This window comes from Dendropsophus ebraccatus, chromosome 14 (genome assembly GCF_027789765.1).
Source record: "Dendropsophus ebraccatus isolate aDenEbr1 chromosome 14, aDenEbr1.pat, whole genome shotgun sequence".
NCBI lineage: Eukaryota > Metazoa > Chordata > Amphibia > Anura > Hylidae > Dendropsophus > Dendropsophus ebraccatus.
In genome coordinates, this window is record NC_091467.1 from 10,841,642 (window position 1) to 10,860,457 (window position 18,816).

Below are 18,816 nucleotides of genomic sequence, written 5' to 3' on the forward strand. Positions count from 1 at the left end.
GTATTCTTTGCATGGCTGAAGGTCAAGTATAGAAGGGGCAACCTGATTGCTTATATATGTTTCCTGCCACTGTCTTATAATTTCTGCTTAACCAATCCCTAAGCCAACTACCTTAAGGGCTACTGCCCTGTCACAGAAGGTTATTTTGTCTCTTGTCCAATCAGATCCCCCCCCCCCTAAAAGCTTAAGTTATATAGTGGGGTAGGGACTGAGTCAGTGGATTGTTAGTGGAGTGTGTATGAGAAGCTGAGAAGCAACACTACACAGAGCCTGCTGAGAGCATTCTTCCTGGGCCTGGCCAGGTGGCCAAGCCCATGTGCTGGACTATTGTTTATATAGCAGGCTCTTGATATGTTTGAAGCTACCCCTTCAGTGAGGTATTCTAGTAATGCTTGGTCAGTAAAGCTGAGTGCATCTCATCTCATCTTTCTGTATATAGACCCACTGGCCACTTTATTAGGTACACCATGCTAGTAACGGGTTGGACCCCCTTTTGCTTTCAGAACTGCCTCAATTCTTGGTGGCATAGATACAACAAGGTGCTGGAAGCTTCCTCAGAGATTTTGGTCCATAGTGACATGATGGCATCACACAGTTGCCGCAGATTTGTCGGCTGCACATCCATGATGCCAATCTCCCATTCCACCACATCCCAAAGATGCTCTATTGGATTGAGATCTGGTGACTGTGGAGGCCATTGGAGTACAGTGACCTCATTGTCATGTTCAAGAAACCAGTCGGAGATGATTCTAGCTTTATGACATGGCGCATTATCCTGCTGAAATTAGCCATCAGATGTTGGGTACATTGTGGTCATAAAGGGATGGACATGGTCAGCAACAATACTCAGGTAGGCTGTGGCGTTGCAACAATGCTCAATTGGTACCAAGGGGCCCAAAAAGTGCCAAAATATTCCCCACACCATGACACCACCACCACCAGCCTGAACCGTTGATACAAGGCAGGATGGATCCATGCTTTCATGTTGTTGACGCCAAATTCTGACCCTACCATCCGAATGTCGCTGCAGAAATCGAGACTCATCAGAGCAGGCAACGTTTTTCCAATCTTCTACTGTCCAATTTCGATGAGCTTGTGCAAATTGTAGCCTCAGTTTCCTGTTCTTAGCTGAAAGGAGTGGCACCCGGTGTGGTCTTCTGCTGCTGTAGCCCATACTGTGTACTGTGCGCTCAGAGATGCTCTTCTGCCTACCTTGGTTGTAACGGTTGGCTATTTGAGTCACTGTTGCCTTTCTATCAGCTCGAACCAGTCTGCCCATTCTCCTCTGACCTCTTGCATCAACAAGGCATTTCCGCCCACAGAACTGCCGCTCACTGGATGTTTTTTCTTTTTCGGACCATTCTCTGTAAACCCTAGAGATGGTTGTGCGTGAAAATTCCAGTAGATCAGCAGTTCCTGAAATACTCAGACCAGCCCTTCTGGCACCAACAACCATGCCACGTTCAAAGGCCTCAAATCACCTTTCTTCCCCATACTGATGCTCGGTTTGAACTGCAGGAGATTCTCTTGACCATGTCTACATGCCTAAATGCACTGAGTTGCCGCCATGTGATTGGCTGATTAGAAATTAAGTGGTAACGTGCAGTTGGACAGGTGTACCTAATAAAGTGGCCGGTGAGTGTATGTCATGGAGACGACTTAGCTGTAGGATCCTCTTTAAAAAGGACTGTCGGCCTAAGTATATACTCTGGGTCATGTGACCCAAGGCTTGGTGCAGGCTCTAACATTGTAGACTCTATACTTATTAGGCTACACTCCTCTCTAGGTGAAGAGTGACTGGTAGTTAAAGTGTATCTGTCATTTCAAACAACTTATAGTACAAGAAACTCTGTAATGAGTTTTATTAGGCAAAACGGCTTCCTTCTATACTGACGAGGCTTCCCCCCCCCCCCCCCCCCCCCCCCCCCCTCACTTTTTATCTTGTAGAGAAACAAAGTGAAAGCGGATTTGCTGTGTCCATTATAATTTATAAAGGCGTCAAGGAGGATAAGTGAACAAGAAGAGGAGACAAACAGCCTGTGCAGTTTGCAGTATACTAGCCAGCACAGCCCAGCATCCTGCAATCTTAACTGGGCAGTCTGACCTGTGAATCCAGCATTTTTTGTGGCCAGACAGTCCCCAAACTGCAGGACTGCTTTTCTCCTGTTCAATCACCCCCTCGCCCCTACTTATGTTATAATGGATACAGCAAACCACACTTTGCTTCTCTGTAATAAAGATGACTTTGCCTTGATAATGAACAGATAAGAATTATGGAAAACAGCCTTGTGAAGATAGCAGGAAGCTCTTTTGCCTAATAAAACCTACTACAGAGTTTCTTAAAATCGCTTGCACTATTAATTTCTGCAAAGTTCTTAAAAAATGACAGCTACATTTAAGCAAGGACTTTCTCCTTTCTAGATCCTTCTTGACCATATATACTGTAGGTAGGCGAAAGGCAACATATGAGCCTGGTATTTGCTCTGCCATTATACATTTCCACCAGTAGATGTCATCAAAGTACATGAAACACCATGCGTTGTTCTTTATATATATCCAAATATTGACAGAAAACAGTGCGACATTAAGAAACATATTAACTCTCTAAGTGCTTCCATTGGAGTTACAGCTACACATAGAACATTGGAAACCTTTGTAGTGGGACACTACAATAATTATCACATGTTGCCAAGAGTTCTTATCACAGAGCAAAAAAAAAGGGGCAATGCAGTTAAAGTGACTGTACCACCAGGCCCAGGCTGAAGCACTGGAGGCGGACCGACCCACCCTTAGTGGGAAGAAACCCCAGCCCCTCCATTAGAATCAATGGAACCCTATCATATAGGGGCTAGGGTTTCCTCCCTCTAAGGTTGGGTCGGCCGCCTCCAGTGCTTCATCCTGGGCCTGGTCATACAGTCACTTTAACATCAAAGTGTTATTGTCGTTTTTGTCTTTTTTTTTTTTTTTTTTGCAGAAATCAATAGTCCAGGTGATTTTAAGAAACTGTGTAATTGGGTTTATTAGGCAAATAGGCCATTTTCTGCATTCATAAGGACTTTCCCCAGGTCCCCCCCCCCCCCTCTCTCTCATCCACTGCTCATTATCAGGAAATCTCGACTCTTTTACATCAGTCGAGCCCTGTGTAATCTATGGAGAGGTGAGGGGGGAGAGGAGGGAGATAAGTCGCCAGCAGAGAACTGAGAAGAAAGGATTACACAGCGGGACCTGTGTGAAAACCTGTATTCAGAGGTCAGAGAGGTCAGTGCTGACTGTCAGAGGAGAGAGCCCGGTGATGTAGCTGTAAATTAACTCTTTGTTGGCCTGTTTTGGTGCCTCATCTCCCTCCACCCCTCCCCTCTCCATAAGAGAACCATGAAGACAGGGGGGAGAGCTTCAAACTGCTTTTTCATGATAAAAATGCATTTTTCGGCTAATAAATCCAATTTCGAAGTTTCTTAAAATTGCCTGTGCAAAAAAAATTTAATGGCAGAGACACTTTAACACCACTTAGAAAAAATACAAAATGAGCTGACCCGGTCGTCGTCGTCCCCCCCCCCCCTTTGCATATGTCTTTATGTCTATGATGTGAATGTTCCCCATCATAGAATATTGCTACCTCTTGTCCCCTTCCCTTCAGTAGTATTGCAGCGCTTCTCTCATATTCTTCCTGTCACTGGAGGATTGCAGCAAGCTTGGATTGAAAAGATTATTTGTGCTCCCAGATGGCTCTTGTGTCTGACTATGGCTGATTGATGACACATGGCAGAGTCTTGTTTCCTAACTACTTAATTGGGCTATTTACATGCGCTCTGTGATCGTGCTCATTTACTGACGGAAAACTGCTGGTTTTATCTTTATTACAATTGGTTTAATAACAGCTAGCTGGAGGACCCGCTACTGCGCAAAGCAGCTTGTCAATAGGAAGAACTCTAGGGGGAAAAGAGAGCAATAGAGAGAAATAGAAAAACAGAGAAATACCCTATGGAACATTGGTATACATCATAGCTAAGTAAATAGTATCCATGAAATAACTCATCTGCTTCCCAGCCTGGCCATAGAAGCCGGAGGTAGGAAAACAAAACAACCGTTCTCTCCGTCATTCTGTGTCTCTAGGATATGGATTACCTAATGTATATCTCAGCATTCTGTATCTGCAAAATGCTTAACAGAAGGATTCTGATTAGAGAGTGTTAATGTGACAGTGCCAGGTAGTGCTGAGTGGGCATGCTCCATCAAGCTTGACCAAGCACTTCCTGGTACTCGGGTAAAGTTGGCCATACACCTTCAATAACGATTGTATATTGTACATTTAAACTCTTCGAGGGACAAAATATACATAATTAAAACCAAAAAATTCAATAAGTTAACCAGCCACCCTCTGCTCTGCCGAGCGGGGGCACCTGCTTAAATGCTCGAGTCTCCCATTGATTTCAATAGCTGTTCGTTACTCGAGTTGAGTATTGACAAAGGCTCAACTGTATTGCAGTAATCTGGGGTTACTAGGTGGTGTTAGCAGTGGGCTAGCTGTTGGGTTGTACCGACTAGGCACTTGTCATGGTGGCCAGGAATGGTATGCCCACCCTCGAGTACTGACACCGGCTTTTTAAAGTTAGTTGCTATTCTTCACACCCCTCGTAAAAGTCTGTACGTGTTTGTGGTCTTGTTGCAGCTACGGTATTACCAAAGATGACCTGTATTGTGTAACTAAAGTATAGGAGCCGCACAGCTGAAGTATCTCAAGGATTATTTGTATGTGTATGTACCAGATTCTGTTGACCAGTAGGATCACTCCTTTCTTCTATCCTATCCTCTCTTTCCTTTCCCCTTCTCCATTGCACTCTTTCCACCCAACCACAGCGCACCTTACACGCTGGTTAGAAAGTTAGTCCCTTGGGTGAAGGAGGAGTCTTAGCCGAGCTTTGGTGGAGAAAGGACGCAGCTCAGATAGCTCTGCACAGTGGTTCTACCTAGGCCCTGGCCCTCTGCCAGGTGCCCTCTACAAGTTGAGTCTTAGTCAGTACCCCGCATGGGTAGGATGCAGAACAGAGCTCTCTTCCTTGAAGCACTACACAAGCTGTGTTAAGCCCTTCAAGAGAAGACTAGCCTAGAGATCACCTTAACCCACGCCAAAGACTAGGAGTCACTACAGTGCAGGACAGCCTCTGCAAAAAAGCCAAAGAGTTCGGAACTGATCTGGGTGGAGCAAAGTTACTAAAGGTCTATGAACTCCATCTCGCAATGCGGGTGTACTTAGGAAACCCTAACCTTTCCTTTCATCCCAGGTAACAGGGTCTGGGGCCTATGTCACCCGTTAGTATGGTTCTGCCAAAGCTAGTGGGCATAAGGGGGTGTGAAGACTATAGGAAAGGTCAAAAGGTCTTCTTCTTCCTTCTTCTTCCATCTTTCTTCTTTTGTCTTCTTTTTCCTTCTTCTTCTTCTTCCTTCTTCTTCCTTCTTTCCTCCCTGCATCTACACAAAGTGTAGATGCAGGTGTGGTACTCGGCCAGTAATATTGTGATGTTACTCGTGACGCCAGTCATGTGGTACTATACAGGTGTGATATTAATACCTGTTTGGCCGGCTCATTGTCCCCGAATGGTCGGTAACCTCTGAGCTTGTTGCGAGTCTCTTGGGCACTTGTCATGGGAACCTACAGGACACAGAGTCCCGTGAGTTTCAAACAAAAATAGAATAGTTTACTGTATAACATTGCAGATAGACAGTGCAAAATGTTGACAAACCTGGGTGCTGACAATAACGTAGACTTTGTGCTTTCAGAAATAGGTGCTTCTTTTGCTGCCCAGTTCCTTACCAACACCAACCTAGCATAGAAAATGAGTCTCACTATGATCTGTCTCTGATCTTTTCGCAATTTAATGCTACCCGTGTCCCCCAAGAGAACGAACTGGACCGTTCTCGGGATTTTCACCCCTACCTCACTCTCCACTCTCTGTAGAATAGAGGACCAGAATTGAAAAATCTTTTCACAGACCCACATCCTATGTATATAATCTACTCCACTCATTCCACATCTCGGACACTGGTCGTGGGGTTTACAACCAATCTTGTAAAGAAAAACCGGGGTATAGTACAGGCGATGGACAAGGTTAAACTGTACAAGTTGGTGGTTACCTGACCTGGAGACCCTTTTTATATTCTTAAATATTAAGGACCAATTCCAGTTCACCTCTTCCCCAACTTCTTTTTCCCATTTGTGACAACTTCTAAGCCTAAGAGCTGAGTCCATTACCTCATTACTCAAGTGTTTATACAGGAAGGAAATTTCCTTTTTCCCAATATTTTGACCAATTAATTTTCCCACTAGCCAATCTTGCCCTATGACTTGCCACGACCTCTGTTTTAAGTCTGCCATCAATGCTAATTTCAAACCCTCGTATTCTAGCCATAAGCCCTGGTCAATATTGAATTCCTCCCTTACCCTTACCCAGCTTTTGATTACCACCCCCCTTACAATATCCCCAACTTTCTGAATTCCCAATCTATGCACCCTCTCTATCTTCTCTAACTTGCTAGTATTCTCTAAATAACGATTCCCCCAAAGCGGGGCGAAATCACAGAGTCCCCCAATACCACGCAATCTCTTCAACGCCAAAAGTGGGGGACTGGGAAAGATGTGTCATTTTGTATGAAAAACACTTCGGTTGAAAGGGTTAGTTTTTTTTTTTTTTTCCTTCTCTATTTCGTTTATTTATCTTTATTTTTCTCTCAGCAGACGGGGTGGGGGGCGGGGGGTAAGGGGATATAAGGTTGTTTTATAAGTTGTGATTTCTAATTTATACTTTATACTTGGATGTGGATATGTGGTTTGTTTGTTTTTTTTGCTACTAATTGATGGAAAACAGAAATAAAAAAAATAAAAAAAAAATAGGTGCTTGAAGAAAGTAGGAACTTTGGTAGAAGTAGTAGTGCTTTGTAGAGGTAGAGAGAAGAGGAGAGGAGTTGCCAGAGGAGCCCTTGCCCAATATAGATCATGTACTCTGCTGGAACTGAAGAGTAGATATAAGGTAGATAAATGATACTCGTACTCACATTTAGACCTATGTCTGACCACCTTCTGACCCCTAGTGTCGTAGAACCCATCCTAGGTGGGTAGCACAAGCCCCAGTTGTCAGTTACCTGGGTGTAGCAGGTACCCAAGACTTCCCAGTTGACCTGCGCTGCGCAGTAGGATACATAGACCTTTTACTCTGGCAGCTTTGTCCTACTGGGTCCATTTCTCTTACTGTTATGAGATCACCCTGCATATTTTAGACATGTTCCTGGCGTGGGCTATGCTCCTCCTAAGTGGCTTGTCTCCCCTACAGTAGTTAAGCACTGCATCGTGAAAGTAGTGGTCGCTGCTGTAGAAGCAATCTCTGTAAGAGCTAGTCTCTCCTGCATCTATCTCCTTAAACCTCCAACAACTAACTCCCTGTATTTCCTCCCACACGGGTTGAGTGTGTGTAGGAGAGGATAGACAGGAGAGGACAGAGAGAAAGAGCACCTGTGAGTGGTCAGCACACAAAAACATGACATAAAACAATTAACCCATTAACTTAGCTGCACATAAAAATACATACAAACAGCGGAGACATCTAGTGAGGAAACTAAGGTACTCTATACATCACTTTAACCTAAGTGAGAACTTTATTTAGGGCAGGTGCAAAAGAGAAAACACCAGTGGTGGGACACCACACAGGTGCAAAGCAAAGTAACCACAGTCCAGTACTTCACCAGGAGAACACTTTACAGCATATACTTTTGACAATAAGGTGCAATAGGTAGCAAAAACTAGAGCAGTCCTTTCACTTGGTGGACAACACAAAAAGTTAGCTTTGAGTGCTTGAGGTATTTTGAATAACTTGTATAGAATAAGGCTAAGGGACTTGTCTGATACCAGGAACTCTACTAGGAGAACTTTTACTGTGTGTAGGTAACTTGCTTGAAGAATCTTGAGCTCACTGAGTGTCAGGTCTGGTAATGCGAGTCCTGGGCTTGAACAACCAGGTGTAGCTAACCTCTCAAGGTTCCCTGAGTAGGTCGAGCAGATATCAACAGAGTTCGTCAGCTTGCTTGCACTTTGCTCCGCTGCTGACAGATCCCTTACTTGGATTGTCCTGACTAAGTTAAGGAAGTTGTGACCCCAGGCATAAATAAAGTTACTTAGGTGACAGTTTACCCCCCCCCCCCCCCCCCCCCCCTGAGTCTACCACTGCATACTCTCAATAAGGAAGTCTCTCATAAGAATTAGCAGCTTTTAGTCTCTGTCAGGTCCAGCATTTTAGTGCTTGCACAACACTAGTCTGGAACCTTTTTATTACCAGAGAATATTTGGCGATTCATATACAAAAGACTCTTCTGTTCACTTCTAGTGAGGAAATTATGGAAGTAGAATGTGATTGTAGATTGCTATATAAAAACTGGGCAATATTATACAGAACTTTATTATAAATCAGCAGTTTCTCTGCTTTAAGCTGCAGCTTCTTTTGTGCCATATCTCTTATACAGCCTGGCATTCCCATTCTAAGAAATTTATATAGCAGTGCTACTTGATGTATCTGACTTGGATAATACCTCAAATCTTTCTTTATACTAAATTAATGTAAGTCTTCTATAAATGCATCCTTCATTTCAATGGACAACATTGGTCCATACCGAATTACATTTTCTTCCCCTGGGTTGTGATCCACTGCAAGGGAGCGTGACCTGGAAGCAGTACTTGTGCCCGACGTTGTGCCTCCAAGTGAGAGGGCAGAGGCAGTGTAATTACATGGCGCTGCGGCTCCAACCAAGTCTTATTACTGGGCTCCGGAATGGAAGATTGAAGAGCAATATTTTTAAATTGCTGCCCTGCCAGAGACTGTTTGGCACAGCGTCAAAGAGCTATAAGGTACTGGGGATAGGTCATACTCCCTCACTTCCTTAGCCGTTCATGCCATCATGGGGATCCCGGTGGCACAGTCCTTTTTTTTTTTAAATATTGCCCAGTTCCTATGTTCAGTGCCAGACTTTTCATTAGCACTGTTATGGCTCAGAACACTGGGGGCAAGCCCGACACCCGCCAGTGTGATGAAACCTCCTCCCTTCTGTGACACGGCTGCATTAGAATCAATGGCACCGCATCACAGAGGGAAGGGGAGGCAATATCACACTGGAGGGCAGAGTACCTGCCATGACGGTCCTTGGGAAAAGGACAGCACCAAGCATCGGAATCGGGCGGCATTTCAAAAAAAAGGATCACGCCGTCGGGGAAAAAAGATTAATGTATCTGATGGTGCATTTGCTTTAGGGAGTAGCTGCCACTAGTGTTGAGAGGAGAAGCCGAACTGTCCTGGTCGAGCAACGTTCTTCGAACCTGAACGATCAGCATTTGACTGGCTACAGGCTGTATTCATGTTTTCCAGGACTCCTTAGGGCGGCATCCAACTTTTGCAGCTGTGGGGATTCAAACACCAAGCACTCGGGTTCAGAGAACATTGCCGAACCCAGGTCCACTCAACACTACTCAACACTACTATGATCTAGACCAGGTTTTTCTATGATTTTCCTTATACATAATTTTTTTTTTTTTTTAGGAAGACCACCTTTCTAGAAGACTACTTTTTGCTGCCATTTTGGTGGGCATCTCACCTATAAAGGTATGTGGCTAAAGTTTCTACTGTGGTGGTATGAGTTACGTCTAAGTTGGCTATTTTATTCATGATCACGAAAAATAGATAAATTGCGAATACTTATGGTAACAAGAGAAGGCGCTTTTCAATCCCTCCCACCTTCTATGACCTCCTAACTAGGCCTGACGTTGTCGGCTTTGCAAAGAGTTAACCAAAGCATATTTCTCCCGGACACAATCTAATTTACACAAAAGATGCTGACAAGTCTTACAGAAAAAAAATCCAGCGTAGCAGAAGACACAGAGATTTACGAGCCCCCCTTTCTAAATCCGAGCCTTATCCAGCTCATGCACTGTTGGCGTGGAGAATCTGCTGCATTACAAATGTGGATTTCTGAGCTCTGCTCTAGGGATCCTGGGAAGTTTGAGTAAATTTTCCCATCCTGCTGGCAGAGAGGAATGATCTTCAATCAGTGCCATTTAGACTCTTGTCACGCTGCAAACATTAAAGCATCGACCTTCCGCGCACACACAAGGCAGAGCTCGGAAAGTCTATCTTCAGCCCGCATTCACATATCGAATCATACGGGTAATTAATGGAGCGGTGGATGGCGGCGTAACATCTCCTGCAAACTTTCTTACATAGGGAGAGTTTGTTAAAGTTTTAGTCAAAGTTTTTGGAGTCGTCCCTAAAAGGAATTGAGATGGAAATGCCTGGAGTTGGCCGAGTGAAGAAGAAATTCCGCTGGGGATTTATACATTTGGGGATCATCAGTACACAACAGATGCCGAAAGCCAAAGCTACACTGGAGTAGAGCTGCATAAAGAACACGAGTAGAGAAAACGTAAAACTAGAAAACAGACATGAAGCAACTGTTGAAGAGTTTAGATGTAGCAACCATGAAAGTCCATTGTATCGACAGGCGTCACAGAGTACCAGGAGCCGGAGAGCTTTTACACAATTTGATTTGCACTAGACTGGATAGATGAATGCATTGATTATTCCCCTCTCCCCTTTCCGAGTCTTGAGGGTCCTGACAACTAGGGGGGATGCGGTGAGGCGCGGGGAGTGTTTGTTTGGTGGTCTCCATGTCGGGTCAGCTGATACAGTGGTGTAGTAGCTCAGTTGGTCCAGGGGCACTTGTCACGGTATAGGACCGACCCCAGACGGTTTGGAAAAGAGATTAACCCAAGTGTAGAGCAGTGTGTGTGAGTGCGGAAGAGATAAACCAGAGTCCAGTGCTTTTGCAAAGTGGAACAATTTACTTAGGATTAACGTAGTGCAATACAAGGATAGTACTTGTGGTAACAATACAATCCAGTGCAATACAAAAGTTACAATGTTGTAAGAGACTCAGGTGCTAGTATCTGAGGTAGAGACCAGGTGCTTGAAGTAAGAAGGTGCTTTGCAGTAGAGAGAGGAGAGGAGGGGAATTGCCGGAGGGGCCTTGCCCACGGTGGAAGTGTACTCTGCCGGAACAGTAGAGGTGTGTTGAAGAAGAGATAGAGAATACACATACTCACGAATGACTTCTAGTCTGACTGCCTTATGCCCCCTAGTTGAAAGCTACCTATCCTACGAGCCCCAGGCATTGTTATTTGGGTTGAGCAGACTCCCAAGCCTTCCCAGTCATCCTGCACTGCGCAGTGAAATACGTATACTTTCCTTAGTACCTTTTTTCCACTGCTGTCGGTTCCTATGATTCCTAAGGTAACTGCCCTGCACTTTTAGAGAGGTTCCTGGCGTGGGCAAGGTGTTCCCTGTTTGGCTTCTCTCTCCCTGTAAAAGATTTAGGGTTTAGCACTGCATAGCGGTTCTAGTGCTCATAACAAGAACTGACTTGTCTAGTTTAGTCCCTGTTAGAGGACCTGGCCAAAGCCAGGCCATGGCTTGGCTTCTGCAGACACCTGTCTGTTGTGCTCTCTCTCACACTGAATACCAACTACAGACTAACTAACTCCTCCCACCAAGAACTGAGTCCTAATTACAGGGGTCTATCTAACCCTGTCTGTGATTGGTGGGCTGTGTGTGTGTGTAGAGAGAGTGAAGAAGATAGGTGCAGGTCCTTTCCTTCCTTTCTCTAGCCTAACTGTGAGTGGTCAAAAAAAGGCAACATGTGGCACATAACAGTTAACCCCTGGAAGACTTCAGCTGTGGATAGAATAGGTTACACAGAAACACAATAGTGACACCTAGTGGGAAAAACACTAGCTGCAGTGGATACCTCATCCCTCTTGTGTGAACCCAAGGGAGTGACCTTACTCAGGTTCAATAAGACTTAGGGGCCCCTACCAGGTCATTACATGGATATCTAGCAGGGATTCACCTGCTGTCCATTTACCTGTCAATGGGTAGTATAATTCTTCTATACAGTGCAAGATAGATCAGTCAGGGTAGAAGGGGTAGGTGGTGTTGGCCCTGGGATGACAGTGACAGCCCGCTGAGCCAATTTCTGAGCGCTGTTATTTACTATGTGAGTACTTTTTATGGCCAAAGTATGGCACAGAGTGGTCACCAACTGGCACTATGGGAACCAACAGTTCTGATTTCGGCAAAGATGGCCTCCTGTGAAACTGGCCACAAAAGGGGAAATGTTTGCTTGATATCTGCCCAAAGCTTGGATCTTTCTGGGGTGTTCCTGATGTTTTAGGGGAGTTACCAAGTGGTTTCATGTTAGTGCCCTATAGGAACTCTATGGCACTGTCTGGACACAATCTTGCACTGTCAGGCTCTTTATTAACGTAGTATGGCACTCCCTGGGTAAGTATGGTACTTTGTTAAGATGAGTATACACCTTCAATAACAGTCATTCGGACAACAGTTATTCCTCCCATCCTCCCCATAAGTTTGGGACGGGAGAACATTCCTATGTTCTCTATGGGGTGGGGAGAGTTAGCTGCAGCTTCTCTCTCCGAGAACAAAAGGGGTCGGGCAGTGATTTTTTTATAATGCCGACCCCTATCGTTACAGGCATCATGTGTTAGTAGACTGTTGGGAGAGCTCCAAACACTTTATACTGACCGACAAAAGTATAACGTTTATGTGGACCTTTACTTTATTTGGATACTAAAAATATCTGGGTAATGCAGTGCTCTAGATATTCTGTGCAATATAGGATGTGAATAGGTATCTGGGTGCGGCATGACTCTCTGAACCATATGTTAAACCTTTATCCAAGTAATATATGACTGCACATTTTTATAACAAAGAAACTACAAAGTCTCAGAAGGGAGGGGGGAGGAGGGGGAGACAGAGAGAAAAGCTTACGCACAGATTTTTTAGTCTTTAGCAGAAAGCAGCAGCTCGGAACTGGGGGAAGGAGACTGAATAGATAATAACACGTATGGAAGGAATTGTTAGTCTCACCATGGGCAGCAACATATCAGTAGTTATGTTTCAGCGGAATACCCCTTTAATATGACTCTGCTAGCTGGGCTCTCCTCACTATTGATATGAGGCTCTGTGCTCCAACTGTCTGCTAGTTATTTCTGCCCGTGCTCAACATAAAGTAAGTAGGGCCCATGCTGTGTATGCCTTTCATCTTTTTTAGTTCAGATGTATGCTGAGTAGTAACAATTATTGGAGTTAAAACTTGATATGATCTAATTGAGGAGTGAGTGATCTCCCCAGTAAACTGTAATGGCACGGCCGCGATTTCAGGTAGTTTCAGAAGAAAATGGCATACCTTAATTTGTCTCAATTTTCAAACTAAAGTATGCTTGACTGTCTTTTATCTAGAAAATGAGTCCTCGAAAGTAAATAATGAGGCACGGAGCATGTGAGGTTACATGGAGGAACACAGGTATATGAAAGCAATGGCGCTATTAGGATGGTAGGGCAGCTAAATATAACATCTACTCTACTGCACTCTCTGTTACTATACAGGTTCCCATAAATGTAATGGTAACTAGGCCACAAATAACACTGCCACTGGTCCTAGGGAAAAGTGAAGAGCGCCCATCAGTTTTCCTGAATGGGGGACGTGACACTGGTTTAGCTATGTTTTCTGTTTGTTTGTTTTTTTCCCCCTTGGAATAAGGGAGGCCTGGCCACCGATTATACAAGGACCTGCAATGGCCCCATATCAATGACTGAGAGGGCAGTAGGATTTTTATCCTCCAGACACTCCCGGTGTGGGTGTTGTGTCCCCTGGACGATGATGGTTGGGTTGTCCTTGAAGAGACAGAGACAAATAGGTAACTTTTAGAGATGAACCTACATTAAGTGGAAGTGGTGAGAGGTGAAACTACATTAAAGGAGAAGTCTGGCAAAAATTTTTATTAAAGTATTATATTGCCCCCCAAAAGTTGTACAAATCTCCAATATACACGTAATACGGGAAATGCTTATAAAGTGCTTTTTTCCCTGCACTTACTACTGCATCAAGGCTTCACTTCCTGGATAACATGATGATGTCACTTCCTGGATAACATGGTGATGTCACTTCCTGGATAACATGGTGATGTCACCTCCTGGATAACATGGTGATGTCACTTCCTGGATATCATGGTGATGTCACTTCCTGGATATCATGGTGATGTCACTTCCTAGATAACATGGTGATGTCACGACCCGACTCCCAGAGCTGTGCGGCTGTGGCTGCTGGAGAGGATGATGGCGGAGGGATGCTCAATGTCCTGTGTCCCCCACCATCATCCTCTCCAGCAGCCACAGCCCGCACAGCTCTGGGAGTCGGGTCGTGACATCACCATGTTATCCAGGAAGTGGCATCACCATGTTATCCAGGAAGTGACATCCCCATGTTATCCAGGAAGTGACATCACCATGTTATCCAGAAGGTGAAGCTTTGATGCAGTAGTGCAGGGAAAAAAGCTCTTTATTAGCATTTCCTGTAATAAGTGTATATTGGTGATTTGTATAACTTTTGGGGGGCAGTACAGCACTTTAATAAAAAAATTTGTCGAACTTCTCCTTTAAGTTCTGGGTCGTGAAACCCCAAGCTATTTGCATTTGACTCCCGTTGGCTGGAGAAGATGGATACAGGCCTAGGGCTTCCTGGAAAACATGGATATAGCCATTGACTCCAAATGGTTGGAATAAATAGCTGCAGGCCTATGGCCATAGGTACAGTAGTATCTATGTTTTCCCGGCAGCTCTAGGGCTGCATCCATCCAGGTTTAGACAGGTTTGGTTTAGCCCAGTCTCCCACTTTGTGGACACCCTGTAGCACGTTGGAGCTGTATGTCTCTGATTTCTTTTGCTGTAGGTCTCTAACTGCTTGGTTCACAGTTTAATATTTACTTCTTTGCCTTTATTACTTAGGTGTTAGAACTACCAGCTGCGAGGTGCAGATCTCTAATATCTGTGACTTGATAACCATTACTGTACTAGGTCTGGCCAGAAGCTTACCCGAGTCCTACCGTGTTTTCCAGAAAATATGACAGTGTCTTATATTAATTTTTGCTCCCAAAGATTTACTTGATCTTATTTTCAGGGGATGTCTTAATTTTCCATGAAAAAGAATTCACGTCACATACACAGCAGGGACAGAGCCTACAGTATGGCGGTTTCCAGCCACTAGGGGAGCTCATCACAGCACACTCGTACAGCACAGCAGGGACATAGCGTATGGTATGGTGGCCTCAGACCACCAGGGGGAGCTCAACACAGCACACTATTACAGCACAGCAGAGACAGCGTAAGGTATGCCGGGTTCTGGCCACCAGGGGAAGCTAACCACAGCACTGCAGATACATAGAGTACAGTATGGTGGCTTCAGGCCACCAGGGGGAGCTCACCACAGCACGCTCATACAGCACAGCAGGGACAGTGTATGGTATGGAGGCTTCTGGCCACCAGGGGAAGCTCACCACAGCCCACTTGTACAGCACAGCAGGGACAGTGTACAGTATGGCGGCAGACGACTGTATAACACCAGATTGTGTGCAGCTCTACATCTGGTGGTAGGGAACAGGGATGGCTGCAGATGACAGGCCTCTTGATACCTTGCCTGCACATTTACAAGTGACGGGCGCAGAAGGGAACATCGGGGTTGGTGGCAACTGATGGTCTTCATGTCCTGCATGCAGTTGCTCTGCAATGGACAGTGAAGGTAGGGACGCGGCGGACTAAAAAGAATCCCAGTTGCATGCCTGGGTCATCGGGCATGCTTCTAAACAAAAACTTTGCTAGTTCTTACGGAGGAGGCCTTATAATTAGCAATTCAGCAAAACCTCTACTAGGTCTTATTTTAGGGGTAAGGGTAGAAAGGCTTTCCCCAGTTGTGTCCCCCCCTCTCTCATTCACTGCTCATTATCAGGAAATCTCGACTTTTACATCAGTCGAGCCCTGTGTAACCTATGGAGAGGGGGGGGGGAGGAGGGAGAGAGCAGAGAGCAGAGAACAAAGGATTACACAGCGGGAGCTGTGTACAAGCCAGTATTCAGAGGTCAGAGAGGTCAGTGCTGACCTCAAAGGAGAGAGCCCGTGATTTAGCTGTAAATTAACTCTTTGTTGTCCTGTTTTGGTGCCTCATCTCCCTCCACCCCTCCCCTCTCCATAAGAGAACCATGAGGACAGGGGGGAGAGCTTCAAACTGCTTTTTCATGATAAAAATGCATTTTTTTGGCTAATAAACCCAAAGTTTCTTAAAATCGCCTGTACTATTGATTTCTGCAAAAAAAAAAAGAAAAATTAAACGACAGTGATACTTTAAAAAAAATAAAGTAAAAAAGTAATTTTTTTTTTTCATTCTACCCCACAAATATTTTTGGAAGTTTCTATATACTACATTACCATTGAAACATGCAACTTGTTCACGAAAAAAAAAAAACAACCCACGCAAGCTCTTGGAAGACAGAGATGAAGCGCGAACGTGAACATTGACCGTATCCTTAAGGGGCTGCACAGGGCACCCGGAGAACTCTGCGTCTCCTATCTTATGTTGTGTAATAATTAATACTCTGATTTTTTTCTTGCTCACTATTGAACACACTTACATTTTGCCGAACATTTCCCGTAGGTAGATAGAAACTGATGTAATCAACGCTAACTCTCTTTAAAGATTAAGTATCCACAGTGGCGTTCCCCCAGGACATCCCAGGCCCATAATAAGTGGTGACATTCTGCTGAAAATGCTGTTAGATCGGAGATGTATACATCAGAGACCGCAACTGAATAATCAATGAATTAGCAGAACACATAAATCATTTCTTCTCCATATGGCCGGAACACTATTCTAATTTATTAGCTGGTTTTCGTGTATTTTTGAAGGACACGCACGCTTCATCTAGAAACAAATTATTCCAAAAAAAAAAAAATTCTGCAATGACTGACAAGCCATTGTAATAAGTTCCTCAATGTTGTATCCGTCTTCAGTTGATTAGATGTAAATATCTTTATAAAATACGCGGCTCCTCTATCCTCATTAGATATGGATAGTCTGAATGCAACAGGCATTGAATGGAGAGCTGCGGAGCTGATCCCCTCTCCAAGGACGACCACCTCTGCTTCGCTCATGCTGCAGACTCCGGCTTCTTTATAGATTATAGTTCCTTGGTATCCATGTGTAATTGATTAATTTAGTTAGCTACAGGTCTTTGCTATATACTTTAAACATTCTTCCCAGTATACACTGGATTATAAAGAATTGGTGATCTTTATCCTTAACCCCTTAGTGGCACATGTGGTACAGTACGTGTATGACACGGCCACCTGAGCTATGAGGACAGGTGCCGTATTTGTACATATGCTTTTAACAGGGATGAGTGAAACCAATTTTGTAAGCTTTGTTTTTAAAAAAAAAAATCATATACTCACCTGTCTGTGCTCCCCCAGTTGGTTGATCTCCCTGAGGTCAACCAGTGTCCTTTTATGTGCTCCCCCAGTGTCCTCCTCTGTCTCTGGTGTCTTCACCCTCTTTAAGTCTGCTTAGCCAATTACTGACGGAGACTGGACAGCGCCATGGCCAGCTGTCACTCCCAAGACAATAGTAACAGCCTGTGTAGTGTGCCACTAAGTTTTTATTGCACCTGGGCAAAGTAACTCAATCAGGTTCCCACAGTGGCATAAAGATGAGTTGTAGTGATTTTTTTCTCACTAGGTGTCACTACTGTGTTTTCTGTATGTCTTATAGTGTGCACAGCTGAAGGAAGCATGAGGTTAACTGTATTTGTCACATGTTTGTTTTCCTCCTATCACAAGGGCAGGCCTGTTTTCCCTCTTTTCCTGTCCTATCGCCTCTTCTCTCTCTTTTGCACACACAACCCCACCAATCACAGCGCAGGGACCTAAGACCTTGTACTACCCTAATAAGACGGGTATCTTGACACTGTAGGACAAATAAGGAATTTATACGTGAGTACAAGTATCTTCTTCTATTCTCAACTACACTTGTACACAGCTACATTGGACAGGGCCCTCAAGACGCTCCTCTACTCTCACCTCTGCAGTTACAGTTACTACGTCTTCTACCTCTTGCCTGCACCTGCAGTTACTAAAGCCTTATTGTTGTATTGCACTGAAGATTGTAAGTAAACGGATGTTATTCTGGTTAAGATGCTGGACTCTGCCTTTCATTCTGCACCTACACACCAGGTTACACTTGGGTTAGCCAAACCTGCAGAAACTTCACTCCAAGCTACCGTGACAAGTGCTCAAGTGACCCTACACCTACCTAGCAGCCACAACACCGCACAAGCTACTCCAGCCAACAGCAAACCCCTACTACTGCTTCGCTGCACCTGCTTAGCCAATCACTGGCCGTGGCTCTGTCCCATCTCAATTACTGATTGACTAAGCAGGCTGTCACTCCAGAGTGACAGCCTGCTCAGCCAATCACATGAAATATGTAAAATAGCCTGTTTTCAGCTTCCTGACCATGTCTGGTGGCCATAGTCAGACTAGAAGTGGTCAGGGGGTCCCAGGGGGCCTTCCTTATTTGAGACATGGATATTACCTAAATAACCCAAATTTGAAATATTTTAAGAAACCATCTGCTTGAGGAGATTAAATGGTTTATATAGGATTAGAAAACTGTTACTGTATTCTCCAAGGAACGGATCTACCATTGTCCTCAGGATGCGCGACCCAATCCCATTTACTTTAATAAGGCTGAGCCACAATATCACACAGAGCCCATGTACAAGACCGCCATTGTTTCCAGCGTAAGACATGTTTCCTCATCTGAGATATGGGATGTAATGTATAGTAATTAAAGTGGTTTAATCCTCTATAGAACCAGAGC

General features: G+C 44.5%; 1 long non-coding RNA gene across 1 annotated transcript in view; it reads left to right on the top strand.

Moving 5' to 3' along the window:
• LOC138772102 (uncharacterized) overlaps nt 1-18,816 on the top strand; it is a 290,564-nt gene that overhangs the window by 181,334 nt on the left and 90,414 nt on the right. The window contains exon 3 of the long non-coding RNA XR_011359710.1: nt 9,576-9,638. This is a non-coding gene — a long non-coding RNA (uncharacterized lncRNA). The remainder of the gene's footprint in view (nt 1-9,575; nt 9,639-18,816) is intronic.